General features: G+C 39.2%; 1 long non-coding RNA gene across 2 annotated transcripts in view; it reads right to left on the bottom strand.

Annotated features, from left to right (window-relative positions):
* The window catches only part of LOC113975653, a 51,355-nt gene that overhangs the window by 13,069 nt on the left and 20,302 nt on the right, over window positions 1-17,984 (bottom strand). The window contains exons 5-7 of one of the 2 annotated variants that reach the window (XR_003536872.1): window positions 11,186-17,167; window positions 9,878-10,028; window positions 9,100-9,316 (exon numbers count right to left, since the gene is read on the bottom strand). This is a non-coding gene — a long non-coding RNA (uncharacterized LOC113975653). Of the gene's footprint in view, window positions 1-8,911; window positions 9,317-9,877; window positions 10,029-11,185; window positions 17,168-17,984 lie in introns of those variants that run through there. The other variant, XR_003536871.1, reaches the window with a different exon arrangement.

Below are 17,984 nucleotides of genomic sequence, written 5' to 3'. Positions count from 1 at the left end.
AAGAGACTGTGTTGGCACCTAACTTCTTTTATTTGCCCTAGAGTGGCCCATAGGCCTCTAGAACCAAAGTGCTATCAAACAAACAAAACCACCCCCCACAGCTTGATTTTCACATTTATAAGGGATATAATTTCCCATATATTAAAGCATTTTAAAAATAATTAATAAATATTTTTTAAAATGTTATTGATCTGACCTTGAATACTGAGTAAAAATATGTGTAACAATGTAAAACCTTTATGCCTTGGACTGTTGTGGTCAATTTATGTCCAGTTACCAACAGCAAAGGAAAAATATTTTCAAGACAGCACCTTCCTGTCGCAATGACTTGCACAAGAATTTTCTTGGTCTCACTTCAGAAAGGCAGGGGAGCTGGCAGTAACATTGTGTTCAGAAACAAATATGTATTTAAGCATTTTTCCAAAAAGGTAGGTCCTATTGATATTTCTAGAAGTTATTTGGATGTCCTGGACACACAGCATTCTAAAAGAGAAAAACCTCCCCTTTATTTTCATTTTAGCCTGTCTCTCTCTGCTGATGTCACCATGAGCATCAGTGACAGTGTCACAAACTTATCTTAGTGTCAAAGATTTTCTGGACATGGCAGTGTCCTTCTGTACCATTTTCTGACTCTCTCAGAACACCTGATACTGGTTCAGCAGAAATAGTTCATACTGGTATTAAACACATCAACAGAAATCTTAGTAGCAAGAGTATTTAGGTTACCTTAAGAACTGAAGAATACACTGGCTTCTAATCAGCAAAATACTTAATAAGTATAGTCTTAACTCTGGCACAGAAGCCTGAAAATGTTTTATTGAATCAAAACTAGACTTAATCTGAGCCAAACTTTATTCAAGGATTTACAATAATGACAGTGTTATGAACAATCTTTGGGCACATAAGAAGCAGGAAAAAAATGTTTAAACCTTTTATTACTATTTGCCTATTTTTGCACTGTAAAAATATTCTCACAATGTTGCAGCCCTTCAGCTGTAGAATAGTGAGGAAACATTCCTGTAACAATGCTTCCAGAGTGGAACAAATAACATTCACTGTTTAATAACTTCCACTATTTAATAAATAATGGATAGTACTTAATCCTGATTTGACTGTGTGGCAGAAAAACCTCATGGGAGCCCCAGTTCGACCCTATTCATTAAGGAGCAGAATCTGCTCTCCTTAGAGAGGAGGGGAAGTGTTTATTCCCTGATACGTCTCTCTGACTACAGGTGGCCAGAAATACCACCTGTGCTAACTGTACTGTGCTGTTTGCACTCAGATACAAAACCAACACCCTGAGTTCAAGCCAGTGTGTAGCTCATTTATATTTCACCCAAAATCGGGCCCATGAAAACTAAAGAATGCTGTTCTCACAGTCTACTTCACCTTCTGCCATTTGATGCACAGATCCACCTCCCTTCCCCTTGTTCCATGAGATCAATTGGCAAGTAGAGATTGCTGCAAGTGTGGCCACAGAACCACCTTACTCTGCTCCCATCCACAGTAACTTAGAAAAACAAAGAGCTATAGCCCACAGAGATATTATTAATTTCCTTTATCGATTGAAGCATAAGATACAAGGCACCCAGCAGCCCCTGAGCCACGCAACAAAATAGGTGCAAGGACCAGCAATGAAAAACACCAAGTAATGAAACAAAAGATATAAATTATGAAAAGTAAAGCTAAAAAAAAAAATCAATATGCTGCTTTTCTGAAAGACTGTGCTCAGTTTTAAAAACAGAGGCGTTCGTGCTGAATGTTTAATTAGCTATAGATTAGCTAAAGAAGGATTTCAGACCATCTGGAGTCTATTCTGTAACTTGATCTGGAAACCTCTAGCTCAAAATAGTCCCTGGGGGAAGGCACAAACATACATACCAAAACCTCTTTAGCAAGTTTCTGGAATATATTTTAGATAAAAATATGCCATCTTTATCTGCTGGGAAATCTGAGATGAAAAATAAAAAAAACCCAACCCCACAGTGAAACACCAAAATACTAGAAACAATTGGAGAAGCAAGGTATCATTTCTTAGGGGAGCAATAACAGGAGGTTTACACCAAAAAGCCTGATGAGCAGCTTTAGCTTCTAAACATTAAAAGGTGCAATCATTCAACAATGTCTGATAATCACCCAAATGATAAAGATACATCCTCTGAGTTTTGACAGGAGGCTTAAAATAAGACTTCCAATAACAGAGGAACAGAAGCCCCCATCGCACTGCAGGAGGGGGGGCAGAAATTAGAGCATCACACAAAAGTTGTCCTAAAATAGAACTTGGAATGATGCCATAGTTAATAGCTATAAATACAGAACACATTGATGTATTGAACATGTTTTTTTAAATACAGTTTTAAGCAGAATGGAAATGAAAGGCAAGTCTTGAAAAAAATTTTGGTCACCATCAGCAGTACAAAGAACACTGAAACAATTCTAGATAGTGACTAGTGAAAGATTTTTATTTTCAAATCAGGTTGGATCAGACTCAAAGGCTTTTCCTCTGCTTCCATACCAAGAAGGGAAGAATGGAAGAATTAGTAGGTGTGTCTTAGAGTGAAAAACACAATTTATGTACAATACCTGAATTACAGTCCAGCTGGTGCATATCTCCTGGGGTGACCATGTTCTGGGGGTGATATTGGTATGGTCCTTATTAAGCAGTTGCCTGCATAAGAGATCACTTCCCCTGAGAATCAGAGCAGACCTTTTCAGAGTATATTTTCTGTTTTTTAATAAAGATGATATCCTAGGAATCTAAAGAATGGGACTGAAAGCATAATTTTGTTCATTTTGACACTGGAAAGAGTTTCCAGAGAGAAAGCAAATGAAAAAAACCAACTATAAAATACAAACTGCCTATTTAGAAAATAAGATGCAGCCTGGAAGTCAGAAATGAAGTTGCATCTCTAACCTGGCCCATGACTGAGCAATACAATCAGGCAGAGCCTCACCAGAGGGTGTTATAGGCAAACTTTCCATCCCATTTCATTCCCATCAAGTGCAGCTTGTGCTCACATCATAAGATGCAGATGTGGGTACATATTTTCCCATTCAGACTGGGATTGCATCTGGCTCTGCACATGGTGTCAAAGAGTATGTCAAGCATGAAATACATTTCCCTATAACCCTAGGTATGTTGTGAAGTACAAACATGGTATTTGGAACTGTTCAAATCCTGGGAGAACTGTTTTTAGCGAAATCTTTTAAAAAATTCCCATCTTCACAAAAAATATTGACAACATAAATTGATAAATCAAGATTCTTATCAAGACTCAACACTTAACATAAATTCCAAATATCCGTCTACAACAGCAATTCACCTGCATCTAAATGACCTGATTTAAATGGGATGTAAATGATCTTTAGGGGGTTAGTCCAGATGAACAGAAGAATGGAGATGTACAAAGCAGAAAGTGAGGAGGGCGGATTCAAGTGGTTTCTCCTCTAAGAACCCGGAGATTGTTCATTCATGTAGGCAAATTTCTTTCAAGATTTTTAATATACAGAGATTTTTGCACTTCCTTCTATAGTTTTCCTTACATTAAAGATTAAATATCAGTCATCGATATCTCTGGAGATTATTTTAGCTTCATTTTATACATTACTATGTCTAAATATGATGCAACAGACCCTGCAGGCAAGTTTCTCCATGCTTTATTGATTTGCAAGGATGACATAATTACAACTAATTTATAAAACATTTTTTCCCCAAAACAATTTCATACTAATTCCATTTCCTTGGAGAAGTTCAGGGGAGGCATTACAAGGGTCATGCCACAGGGACCCTTTGTCCCCACAGTGCTCAATGCATCACATCACTAAGGGTTCTCCATTTTACTCACTCTTTAATTTCTCCAGCATAGTCACTGCTTTCAACTTCTAAACTCAGAGAATTCAGGGAACAAGAAAATTCACAGTATTCCACACTACACTTAACTCATAGTGGAGGATGATGAGGGAAAGCTCTACTAAAATCCAAGAGGCACAGTCACAAGCTATCTCCGAACTTGTATCAGTCTGAGCATCACTTTGTACAGCACAGTACCTCAAGAAGCAAAGCCCCAGCTCTCAGCAGCCCAGTCTGTTTAAGAACTCAGACTGAGCTTCCTTGAGACAGCAGTTCTTCATGATTCTTGTTCTGATGCTCAAAAAAACTGTTTTTGATCTGCGGCACCAATTTGCAGCCTTTCTGTTTTAGCTGACGTGACTGGGAACTGTGAGCTCTGCACCACCTCACTTTTACACAGGGGCTGTGAAAATTTGATCTCCCAACTGTTGCAGCTCCCAAACCGATATTTTAATAAATGATATCATCGGGGTGGTCAAACTTAATTATTCAGGCTAGGAATGGCAGCAGGCCAGAAGCCCACACATGGTCTGCCAGCCACCTGAGCTGCACAGGCTGCTGGCAACTTCTGGTGAGGAGCTGGGACACATAACCATTCAAAACATCCACAGCAGGAGTGACCAGAGCTCCTGAGTGAGCATGCCAACAATTTGTGAAGCACTTCAGCTGCCGTGGGAACACTCACAAGCAAAACATATCCTCAAGGCTAAGCAGTGCTCAGTGTGGAGTCTGCAGGTACCCACGTTCAACAGAGGTGCATGAAGTGACAGGCAGATATCCAAGTGACCACACCAAGGTACACTGACTGTGCTGGGGAGCCATAGTGATTTTTGTTTGGATTTTTCTCATTTCTGAACCATCTTCTGCAGGAACTGCAATTGCATGCTTCAGCTTTCCAGACACCTACTGGAAAGTTTTCATGGCTGAAAGGATTTTTGAGAAACAGAAAGCTTCATTTCACACATAAAACCTGCCTTTTACCTTAAAAGCTTACCTTGTTCCATCCCACAGACCTAAGCACAAGGGCCAGCAGAACTCACCAAGAGCCATTGCTAGTTCATATTAGCAATGCAGACACAAATGTGGTGCAAAGGAAGGAAGCACTGCTCTTTTCTTTCCTAGAATACTGCTGTCATTAAAAAATCCCCCTGGAACAGAAAACTTAAATATTGGCCCAAGACTCATGTTACAGGGGCCAATGTCACTGGTACTGTGTGATATCTGCATTGAAACCAAGTTTGACTATAAATTTTTCTGCATTCACTGTTTCTCTTCCTTTAGCACATTACAGAATATGTTAATTCAGTAAGATCAAAAAAAGCAATAAAAATATTATACATATAATATTTACTTGAGGTTTTGTTGTTTCAGAAGGAATTAAAGTGATTCAACTTTTTTAAAACCCAGCTACAAAAAAGACAACGACTACATACATAATTTCAGGGGAAAAAACTATAGAAAAAAAAGGAAGTCTTAGGTCATTGACTTCTTGACTCACTTTTGAATCTTGGGAGAAATGGTTTGATGATTTTAGAATGTATTTATCTATCTACACATATTACTATTTTAGTAAGCTAAAGTCAAATCGATAAAATCATTTGGCTTAAAGCCAAAGTGACACTGGTAAAAATTGCTAAGACAATAAAACAGAAAACCCCTAAACATTCATCTCAGGGTAAGCCCAGATATTTTCTCTAGCTATATCACTTCTTTTTCCTAAAACATTTTTTAATAGATTTCCTATGCTTTCAATGGATCTGCTTTTGAAAAACATGAGCCTCTGCAAATACATGTTCTGTTCCAAAAGAAAGAAAAACAGAGACTAAAAGTCATCACCCAAGAAATGTAAAATGCAGATGCAAAAGTGTGAGATAAACAACACTGTTTAACCTATTTACCCACATCTTTCTAGTTTTTCTCATTATACAAATCACAAATAAGTAAAGACACTATGACAAATCCAGCAAATGGGAACAATTCACAGCAAATGCTCCATGTTCAGGAACACTCCAATCAGTTGACAGAAGTCAGGCATAGGATATTTACTTTTTATTCCTACCAGATAAAACAGAGCTTCTACCTAAAACTGTGTCTGTGCTCAGGAAGCTGGAGTGAAAGATCCCTCCTTTATAACGGTGGATTGAAATTTACTGCGGCCACTTGTGAATTTAAATATTTGAAATCATCCATTAAGGCACAGTTGAGCATAAGAAAATGTCCACTGCCTTCATTAGGTTCTATTAAATCTTACCTATTTACAAATGCGTCTCTGTGGTTTCTGCAGCACTGACATGCACTGGAAGGAACAGCAACATTCCCATGAACTAGGTTCATACTCTTTCTGGAATAAAAACAATGGACAAGCAGCCACATAACACAGAAATATCATTCTGCCTAAGGTACTAGCGACACAAACCACAAGGACAAAGCTCTGGCAGCATCATTACAGTTAAGAGCATCTCCGTACTTCTGTGACAAACTCTGAGGCACAGTTCAGCAATGCTACACTGCAAAGGGGTTCCAGCTGCTTCTACAGGACAGGACAGATGTAACTTCTTACACAGAACAGGAGAGCCTCAAATAAATCAGATCATTTGGAGCTGAGTGTTAAAAAAGAACATACAGCTATTTCAAAGACATGGGCTCTGGGGGGAGGGAGAAGCTGCATACGTACATCCATACGTCCTGCAAAATAAGGTGCTTTTTAAAAAAATTAAATGACAGTTGTTCTGTGCAATTATGTCCATACATACTCCTCAGCAGATGGTCACGGCATCTGCACTGGTTCAAACTTGCTTCAAAGTTCTAACAGGCTCACTTGATGGATCTGCATTCTTCCCTCTCCTTTGGCACACTAATTTCATCACTCCCAGCAATGGTTTTACTCAGCACTTATAGACGTGCCACAACTTGACAGCTATACAATTTACTCTCACTAACAGCAAAACAAAATGCACTTATGTCCCATTATACTTACCAGAGTCTGCCTTGGCCTAAGATTATAGGAGCATTACAATTTCTATTTTGCTGCAAAAGAGCAAACTCAAAATTGACTATTTTTCCTTCTTTCAAAAAGATATTTTTTTCTGGTGCTTGATTTAAGGTCCACTTTTCTTCTGCAAGGCAGCTGATGCAGACTAGCATTAGTGACTGTTTGGTACAGTGCCTTTCATCACAGTCATCTCACCACTGGTTTTCTGCAGTACGTGTAACAAATAGCCCGAGTCCCAAGTGGGACCTTTACAACTAAACAGCAAAAAAAAAAAAAGAAACAGACCAAGTTCTTTGGAGAATGTGATGATATGGCTCACAAGTGTCAGTGGAGCAGCATACATTTTCATCAGCAGAAAATGTCATCCTGTGTTTTTAACCAGAGGAGAACTACAGGATTGTATAGTCAATGGACTAAATAATTCCAAAAGTACTTCTGGTTCATTATGTACCAAAAAGGACATTCTTTCAGGCGACATCTTCCCAAATCTACTATTCACCTGGATCCCTGGGGCAAACACGCATCTCCATTTACCTTATAAGAGCAGGTAATGAATTATCTCACTCTTAACTCACTAAGGTCACTGTATTCTGAAATAAATCAAAATAGAACCATGAGAGATAGTCTATCAGTCTTACAAACTGTTTCAATGATAGATATATGAAAAGTGCATGTGTACTGGTAAAACTTTTACTTCCTCATTTCATCTTAGCATTCTCTCAACACAATCTTTTTTCTTAAGATACGATCCAAACTAAACTTAACAGGGAGGTTTCCATTGACCTCAGCAAGCTTTGAATTAGACCTGTAAATTAGATTCTGACCCTTTTCACAGGATTTATGGTCTTTACAGCCTATCCCTGCAAAAGTAGGACATTGTGAACTCAGTGTTTTATGCATCTTAAAATAACTGCCGACAGATAGTGCAAACTATCCTGTTCATTTAAGCATATCCCTGAATCCTGGTTATTTGTCTATCTAATTCCACTGTAACTGACCCCTTGCCCCTGATTATGCTGCCTTCTCCACAGTAGTTCTAGGCCACCTGTCTTGTTGTCAGGGTAGGAAGCTCAGGAGAGAGGAAGAGTAACTGTTTGGCCATCTAATGTCATATTAATAATTTAAAACATAGTTTTAGCAATTTTTTTTTCTTATATTATATGAAAGGAAGCAAAAAAAATGAATGGATAGCAGTAGTCATCCTTGACTATTGTAATATTGAACACTAGTTAATATTTAAAGAATATACACATTCATACGCAGAGAGAATTTTTCCCTAACTCTCCACAGTTCAGCCATAACCTCAGTTTATAACCACCTTCCATACTTGGTTCAAACTGAAGTGATTAGTCAAACTACTTGACAGACCAGCCCCTCAGCTTTATCATTCAGATATTGATTTAAGCAAATACTCCAAAACCCAATAATTTTTGCAGAGTTAAAGTTCTTGCTTTACTAAAGAACAGAAGACTAAAGGAAAGAGATAAATCATTAGCCTGGAACTTCAAACTATCACGATAAGAATCATGTAATCCCAGGTTAGGTCCACCCTGAGCAGAAGCAGCTGCTTCAGTACTCTACCCCTAGAACCCCAGACTGTCCTGACTTGGAACAGACCCACTAGAATCATCAAAGTCCAACTCCTGGCCCTGCACAAGCGACAAGAATCATGCCATGTGCCTGAGAGCATGGTCCAAATGCTTCTTGAACTCTGCCAGACTTGGTGCTGTGATCACTTCCCTGGGGAGCCTGTTCCAACACCCAACCACCCTCTGGGTGAAGAACCTTTTTCTAATATCCAACCTAAACTTCCCATGACACAATTTCAGACTGTTCCCTTGGGTCCTGTCACTGGTCACCAGAGGGAAGAGATCAGTGCCTGCCCCTCCTCTTCCCCTCACAAGGTCTTCCCTCAGTCTCCTCTTCTCCAGGCTGAACAGACCAAGTGACTTCAGCCCCTCCTCACATGACTTCCCCTCAAGGCCCCTCACCATCTTCATTGCCCTCCTTTGGACACTCTCTAATGGCTTAATGTCTTTCTTATATCGTGGTGATCAAAACTGCCACAATATTCAAGGTGAGGCCTCACCACTGCAGAGCAGAGCGGGACAATCCCCTTCCTCAGCTGTCTGATAATGCTTTGCCTGATGCCCCCCAGGACAGGGTATAGCACAAGGTACAGCCCTGTATCCTCACATGATGATGGCAGCCCTTGGAGGAAAACAAACAAAACCAAAACAACTCCCCTGTGAATCACCTAGCTCAGCCTTTTTCTGCTTTGGAGTTTCCTTTGGCAATAAGCAAATTCCTCTTCCACCTGCACATCTCAGCTATAGCATTCAATGCCAGGAGACAAGGTGTGTGATGGAAAAAAACATCACATCCTTTTTACAGCCAGTTACACAGGAGAACGACTGGAATGGAGCACAGCCTTGCAGGGGACACCCAGTCAGTGCCAGATGTCTGACTTCATCCTGTAAAAAGAAGAGGTAATGTTAAACCACCTGCCAGTAACTCACAGGCAACTCTTCAATGGAATACCCTTACTGAAAAGGATTACAGCCCCCCGTCACACCTGTAAAGACCCTCGCAAAGAGGTGTTCTGATTTAGCAGCATTTTAAACACACTGTTTGGAGGCTTAAGTGAGTCCACAAAAGTGAGGCAGGGAGAAGCCAAGGGTATCAAACTCATATCAGCATTTCTACAGTTATGGGGAGACTGGTGCTTTAGCAGGAAGCCTTTATGGCACCCACACTCTCTGCTCAGACAGTTTTGCAGCACTCTCATTCAACCAAATTTTTTACCGTTAATATGATGTCATACTTGGGGGAAAATGCAGACAGAACTGAAAATCTTCAAGTCAGCTATTGAAAAAGAGTAGTTAAGTATTTCTTGTTTGAGATGTTTGACTGATATATTGAATCAACCAATCTATGGGATAAATTTCTGTTTGGAAAATAAAACACTTTACCTGACCCCAGCTGGTACAATTGGAGAATTCAGGTTTTATTTATAGCTACTTTAAATTACTGACCTGTCAGGGTGACTTCGCTGTCCTTTGATACTCTGCTTTGCCATAACTGCAGAGATTTTCATTGTTTTGAGCTTCACTGTTTCCAGAGTTTGCAGTGAGTTTCTGTATTGAAGGCTCCCTTTTGGTGCCTCTAGGTTTTCCACAGTGTTTTCTAACAAATAGATCTGATTTTAATTAAGGAAGGTAAAGAAATAGATCAGCTGCTCTATAGTTATACATGCCCCTGGTCAAATCTTCTGTCAGAGGAAACCCAGTGGCAACAAAACATCTCCACAGCAGAACACAGCCAGACTTATACAGAGAGGCTGAAACAGTCTTGGTTCACAGAGATTTGTGATGCATTTTGATTCTCCTATACCTCCTCAGGTAAAAAATACTCATTTACTAAAACTCCACTGATTCAATGGATGAATCTTTCAAACATGATTTTTTATGCCTACTCTTTTGAAAGGCACGAGTTAAGAAAGTCAAAATTGACCTAGAAACTGAACAACACATGCACCTATTTAGCATCTGAATAACTTGTAGTTAAGTATAAGTATATATGACTAATACAAGCATTGTGATAAACTGATGTGTTGTTGGAATTTACACAAAAAATAATTACCTAGAGCTTTCGTAGAAGTAGAACAAGAGCAGAATTATCACACTGAAAATAAATGTAGCAAAGTTTTCTAGGCAACCTTGACAGCTGTCTACTGGTGGGAATTTACTGCTGTGCATGTATGGAATTAATCCATAATTTAACATCCATGCTAGCTTACATTTCTTTAGAAGTCTTTTTTCCTACTTGATTGACTGATATGACCCTTCCCTCACATCAGCCAGGATACCATTATTTATGTGATAACAACCTCAATTTGCAAATTACTTAAATCTAATGGGGCTTTATTTCATTACCATACTGGCTGTAATTCCAAGTCAACATTCATTACTCACATCGTCCCATTTTAATGCAAACAACTATGCATTGCTGAGAAGTTATGTATAATATCCTAAATATTTGACTATGGAAGAAACGTGCACTTTTGCCTAGAAAAAAGTAAGAAAAAACTCAACATCATTCTATATTATGTAAACAAATAGAAATCTGAATTCAGGACTTCCTTGTCCTACAATCATATAGGACATATAATTAAAGAACCATCTCTCCAGACAATGTTCTATACAGTAAGGATGTATTATTTGACTTACATATCTGCTTCCTCACCATATCAAGTGCCTATCTAGCCACAAACTGCTGTTTTCTTCCCCCTTTCAAGCCCTAAAGAATCAATTACTGCAGTGTGTCGTTAATTCATTTCCAACCTGGGTCATACAAACATTTCAGTCAGAACTCATTTTTTTCCACACTGCCAAGGAGCGACCAGGCAAAGGGGGCACAGTACATGCTTCCATGGATCTGCCTCAAAATCAGCACTTCTCCAAGTCCAAGTGACACATAACATCCTGTGTAATGAGCAGAATGACACGTTAATTATTCTTGCATCGGTAAGGACAGCAAAAAATCCACCAACAACAAATCAAAACTAAACAGTTCGATGAAGTTCACTACTATTTGCAACTCCACTGCACTTACAGACTGGATATCCAGCCAGTCTGCATATCTGGCTCCAGAGATAACTTCCATATTTCTCTTAGGGATTAAAGTTCATATGTTAACTCAGAATCTGGGCATGACCAGCTGCTTTCCAAATATGACTTTTGTTCTGTCAGCCTGCTTCCAGTCCTAGAACAGATGAACATTATAGTTCATTGCTTCAATTTTTTTTCCTTGTATGGACAGCTCCTGTTTCCTACGTTTAATTGCATCTTTGTGGATTAACGCCCTTCAGCTCAGATCCTGGTTTCTCTCTCCAACAACAGAAGCTGGAACCTTATCTGGTTAGTCTTTCCCACCCAAAGCAGTTAACTGATAGCAAGAAGGCAGCAAACATAAATGTACAATGTGCCTAATAATATGTTTCTAGCAAAAACAGGTCCCTTTCCAAAAATTCATTTAGGTAAGTAAGCAAGTGAAGCTCTCATGATTTCTTCAGAAGTTTTTCTTATACGGGTCACTGCCCATGAACTACTAGAAAGTAACCCATCCATTTACTTTGAATGAGCCTTGGCAAATAGTCAGGAACACTCAAAAATCTCATGAAATGCCAGGGGCTCTTTTCCATTTCCCGTATTTGGTACATTTCACACCTTCCAGAGGATGCTTATTTAGGCATAGGAAACCACTTCAAACTGCTTTATCAGGAGCCAACCATTCAGAGACTGAAACTTTACTCCCAGAATTCTGCAACCAGCAAATTATAAGCCAGGAATCCTGAACTAAATAATTCACTTGGTAACAGTGTTAACTTTAGCAAATGCACAAAACCACCAGAATCCAGGGAGGAATTGTTTGCAACTCACCATGGTAACAGTGCACCAAGGCCAGCTATCAAAACTCACCCCTCCCCACTAAATGACTTGTCTTGCAGGAATAGACAGAATATCAACAACCCTCTCCCCAGCCTCCTTTTAAATACTAATACAGATTTCAGTACCACACTTTGCAAATAACACGTAGGTTGTTTGTGGTGTTTTGTCACTGTTTGTTTCTCTTCTTTTTTAAAAAATTTGTCTTTCTGCACTTAAAGGGAACGCTGAAGAGCTCTTCGTGCAGCCCCTCTCCAGCTCAGGAACAGGCCCAGCCTGCTCCCATTAATGTCAATAGAAGTCTCACAATTGACTTCAAGGGGGAAGAGAATCAAGCCTTGTAGAGTGCAGGAGTACACTGTTAAGTACAATAATATTTGTTTCACCTTCACCCATCTTAACCTCTTAAAAGGCTTAAATTTACAGGCAACAGTGTCTGCTCCTCTCAAAGGGGTTTTGCAAATGCGTAGCATTAATCTGGCACTTGATTTTCCACTTGAGCTGGTGCACACAATGAGGCAAAGAGCAGCAGAAAGGTATGTTGGTAATGACTCCCACTGATAAATCCATACATATTTTACATTGGAGTGTGACCCTTACACAGATTAGGCTCTTATTTTCCCACAAAAGGTGATTTGCATCTAGCTGGCTTCCTTCCAGATGGTGACCAGAAAGTGCACCAGGGAGGCTTGCACCAGACACCCTCAACATTCTAATAGCCTCAATACGGCTTTTGGATTTATGGCTAAATCATCCCATTAGTACACAGCTCTATTACAATACAACTGTAAATGTAATTACGTGAGATAAAGGCTACCCTTCAGCAAGGACAGCTGCAATAGCACTAACACTTTATTCTTACCTGATTCAGCATATGCTTTTAAACTCATGTATTTTGAAATAGGAAACAAGAAAAATGTCTGTGTCACACCATAGTGAACACTACACATCTGCTAAGCATTCTTCTGATGAGTCTTCTTGCTCTGAGTCCTCACGTATCTTCCACCTTTATCTTATACTTTCGATGTATTCATTTATTACAAAAAATATTTCTATGGTATCCCATTTCTTTCTAATGTAACATCATCAAAGATAAAAGTAATATACAAGTTCAAGAACTGCATCCTTTTCTGCATCTATACAGAGAATCTATACTTGCTGCAAGCTGTATGTCCAAAATGTATTGCAGTGATTTTGTTCAAATATGTTTAAAGTAATGCATCTATTCATTCTCAGGTATGGTTTTTCGGTAGATAAGTCAAATAAAACAACTTCTCTGCTTTACCAGGGAAATGGTTGAGAGATATTTGACTCCGTCCTGCCCCAATCCATCTCTTCTGATGAGACTGAAGAAAGCAACTTCTGTCTCCCTGCGCTCTCTCTCAGGTGGGCTCCACGCTCCCAGGCAGTGGGGCTGCAGGGCTGCTTTGCCCTTCCCTCTGCTGTCTGTGCTCTGGCATGAGACCCATGGATTTGGCCCTAAACATCTGTCAATGCAGGTGTTAGTTGATGCAACTGCTTCTCAAACAAATGGGTTCTTTCCTTCCGGCTGCTCATCAATTCCTTGGGTCCTGAGTATTCCTAGTTCCTTTCTTTCCTGCTGGCACTCACCAATGGATCTGACTCACCTAATAGATGAGTGATGCAATAGTTTTCTCTTAGCAAATATATTACTGCTCTGAAGCCTCCTGTGTACATATATTTTACGTGAAGATGGCCCCTCTGGGCCACTTCCCTGCTAGCCAGTGACGGGCAGTTATCTTCACACTAGATCATTTTACAATCACTCACATTTATAGCTCCCTCCTTCCATCTGACAGTGCTTTACAGAGGAGCTTGCTAATTCTCAGATTCCAGGCACCCCTTTCAACAGAAATTACTCTGTGACTTAATTACAGAGAAATTAATTATACCTGATCTGCAACATAGGTTTGTCCTGCTCATTTTGTCCTGTTTCCTCAGGCTGGAAACACATCACTGTTCATTGCTTTTAGTGAAAAAGTCACTAAATACCCCTACTTACTAAGCAGCAGCCTCATATTTGCTGATGATCATTCTCTCATTTAACTTTTGGAACCGAGACATTTTTCGTGCTGCAGCACAGGTTCTCCTCAGGTTGCAGGTCCCACACAGTGGCTGCAGGAAACCAGAGCAGAGTTAGGATTTCATGTCACACACAAATAAATCCACCCTTGTAGCGTGTTCAGAGCTGCATGACAGAGGTGATCTCTCCTATTTACTGTCTCAGCACACTCCCTGAATGAATACAGCTGCACCTTGGAAGTTTAGCAGATCATACCATTTACGACTTTTATAAAGAGAATTAATGCAAAGTATAAAAACAGAATCGCTGAACGGAGAGCACAAAAAAATCATTGCATTCCCCCAAGTCTGAGTAAAGTACACTATTCTTGAATGTAGCAACACTGGCAGAGCTGGTATTGACCTATCATAGTGTTCTGCAACCTCCTGTCCAACACCCTAATATCACCTTACACCTCAAAAATTAACTCTGTACTGACAGAAACCATTATAAAACTAATATGACTTGAAACCATTCATCAACAGTCACACAAACTCTGTTTTAACTAATGAGCCATTCTTATCAATTATGTAATGTTCATTGTCTTTAATGTTCAAACATCTCAATAGCAGCATATTCCAAAAGTCATTAATATTCAATTAGCTCAAAGCCTTCACATTTGCATATTAATATTTGCTTTATAAGTCCCACAGAAAGGTATTTGAAAGGCTAGCAGTGCTCTGATCTTGTAAAAAGCAAAAATGTTAGGATTATTAGATTTTGAACACCTTTTAGGCAATGCTTCTAGAATCACAGATCCTCATGCATTTTTTCCCTAAACTCTAGATCTTCCACTGAGAAATCAGACTTTAAACAGTTTGACGCTATTACTGGTGCAGTCACATAAACCAGATTGAGGATGTACAACCTACAGTATTGCAAAGCAAAGAAATAGTCTAAAATAATGGATTTTTCCAAGCAAAATTCCAAATACATTCAGGGCTAAAGCACAATATTGATTTTGCTGCTTCTGTGAATGTATCAGAGACATTTCCTCACAGAACAGAGGTGTAAATGATGGGAGGGACTACCTTGATCACCCTGAAGTCCTAAACATATTTAGTAGATGTTAGATTAAAATGTAAAACCAACACCCATTCTGCCCATACATACACTCACAGCAGTGGAAAAACTCTCGCAGCCTGTAACGTATATCTTTAGTATAAAAGATAAAAAACCCCTTCAGACATCACACAGAAATAACAAGAAAGTGTATTTAGCAGCACTGAAGGTCTTGCACTTTCAGGGAGCCACAGTGAAGCAGCTGAACTAAGCCCAGGAAGTGAACTTTGCTCCATAAACCAGAAGAGCACAGAAAAATAAAGATCCCAACAGCCTGTGCCAGCGTAAACAAGGATGAGAGGGTGGGAGAGAATTCCTTACTCTCCTCAAATCTGGCAACTGCATGACAGATGGCAGTCCCAAGCATGGGTGGAAAACATAAACAGGATCATTAAGATTTCCTATAGGAATGGCAGTACAGCATGTTCAGACTCTCATCTTCAATTCCTAGCAAAGAAAAATAAAAAAAACCCAACAAATGTAATGATGAAAAAATCTGAATGTATGAGGGAAGAGATAGGGGAAAGAACTCTTCTTCAATCCTTCAGGGACTTAGTGGCAATCCTCAACTAATATAATTGATTAAAACGAAAAAGACACTCAGTTTAACAACTCTTTCTAATCCATTTAAAGTATTCAAGAACATCCTAGCCTTGAATATAACTCTTTCCTTGAATTTGTCAGGATCCACTTTCAAATGCTGTGTTCTTTAGCCTTTTGCTTTACTTCCAAGTTAATTTCCTAACTTCAGTTCTCTTGTTTCCAAACTCGGTAGTGGTGCTGAACTAGCCATAAAAGCATTGCATGGAGCACATCCTTACTAATGGATTACTTTAAGAACATTCAGTAGCACAGAATAGTGGAAATTTATAAACTGTATTATCATTGTTTTCTAAAGTAACAAGAGGTATTTAATTACTATCAAAACTTCACACATGGCTTCCAAGCACAAGGTGTCAGGACTGTAAATGTTATCTGGAAAAGTCCTTTAAAAAGGGACCTCAGAAAGTGCAAGATGTTACGTAGAAAATATGTGTAAGAGTTTAAAAAAATTCCCCCCTCCCCCTCAAGAACCTCACTGGTTGCCATTTTCAGACATCAGTCCAATCCAAATAACCCCAAACTTTCCTCTTATGTCTTCCCCACCAAGCCAACCAGATACATCTATCAGCCTCATTTCTCCCCCTAAGGAGGTCAGTTTTATCTTAGCTTTTTCATCCTCATTGTTTTATGCTAGCTTTATCCTCAGCTGTAATGCTGCTTCTCATTTCCTCTTCCCTAAATAAACAGAAAATTAGGTTTTCAGTGCAGATACCAAGTCCTATCTTCTTTCTTCCCTGCCAAAAATAACTTGTTTCAGTGAGCTTGCTGGAATCATCACAGTGCTCAGATTTAGAAAGGCTGTTTTTATAGCCTGTTTAAACAATATATTGCAGCTGGTCTGAACCAAACCAGAAATACCCACACAATCCTTGTTAAGCTACTGTCTCCACAGTTAGGAACCTAAACTCTATGCAATCCACATGGCATTTCCTTTAAAGCCCCTTCCGTGATCATTTCAAATGCTTAACAAATACCATCCTACTCAACTACAGTTAGAAGACAAGATTTGCCACGAAGGCAGAATGTAATCTGCAAAGTCTTTATTCTTCTTGAAACAAATTTGAAAGAACTAAGTTTATTTTTGCTCCCACCACTTCATTTCTGGTTAATTAGATGGTGTATTTCCTCACCTGCAAAGGAACAAAGCAGAACAACTTAATTCAATGCCATTGAGCAGCACATTTCAGAGCTGAACAGAGTAACATGGAAAACACATAGAAACTGTCTCCAGAAACACTATATGACTATAAAACTCCACTTTGTACACAATATAAATATCAAGTGCCTTACGTCAGGACCCTGCAAGTAAATCTTAACTCACTATGTCAGTATTAAGACAAAATTTCAGGTTATTATATGCAAATAGCATTGCAAAAGGTATTGGAGATTTCCTCCAGCAATCTCTGAGCTAATACCATACATACCTTTCACCACTACATTTTACTCATTCACGAGAATTCATAAATGTGCTACAGCCCTCTTACACCAATTAATTTCTTAGCACAGGATTAGCATGTTACAGATTGTTACAAACCTACATTGTATCAGGCACCTAATGCTCCTGAGCAATGTCTTCCAAAAATGTAAAGTCAATTTGCAAATGAGAGGCATTTGCTTACCCTGAGCTATTATATTGGGACTTATATAATAATTGGGACTTACAAATAATTGGGACTTATATTCGGATACTGCACGGTTTGGGGAGTTTTTATCTTTCAGAAAATGACAATTAAAGGCTTTAGGCTCAGAGCAGGTGTTAGTGCTTGTTTTCAGAATACAGTCAAGGTTTCTGTTCCTCAGTTGATTGTTCTTCCAACCTTACTTCAAATATTCTCCACAAAACCTGCTGCCTGCTAACTTTTGTTGCTGGCAATGCCAGTATCAAGGTCACCCATCAATATACATCAGTTGTACATGGCTTTCTTTCTTCCCCCTCTGAGACTGGAA

Source organism: Neopelma chrysocephalum, unplaced genomic scaffold (genome assembly GCF_003984885.1).
Source record: "Neopelma chrysocephalum unplaced genomic scaffold, ASM398488v2 Primary Assembly neopelma1_24, whole genome shotgun sequence".
Lineage (NCBI taxonomy): Eukaryota > Metazoa > Chordata > Aves > Passeriformes > Pipridae > Neopelma > Neopelma chrysocephalum.
This window is presented reverse-complemented; position numbering and strand designations above follow the sequence as displayed.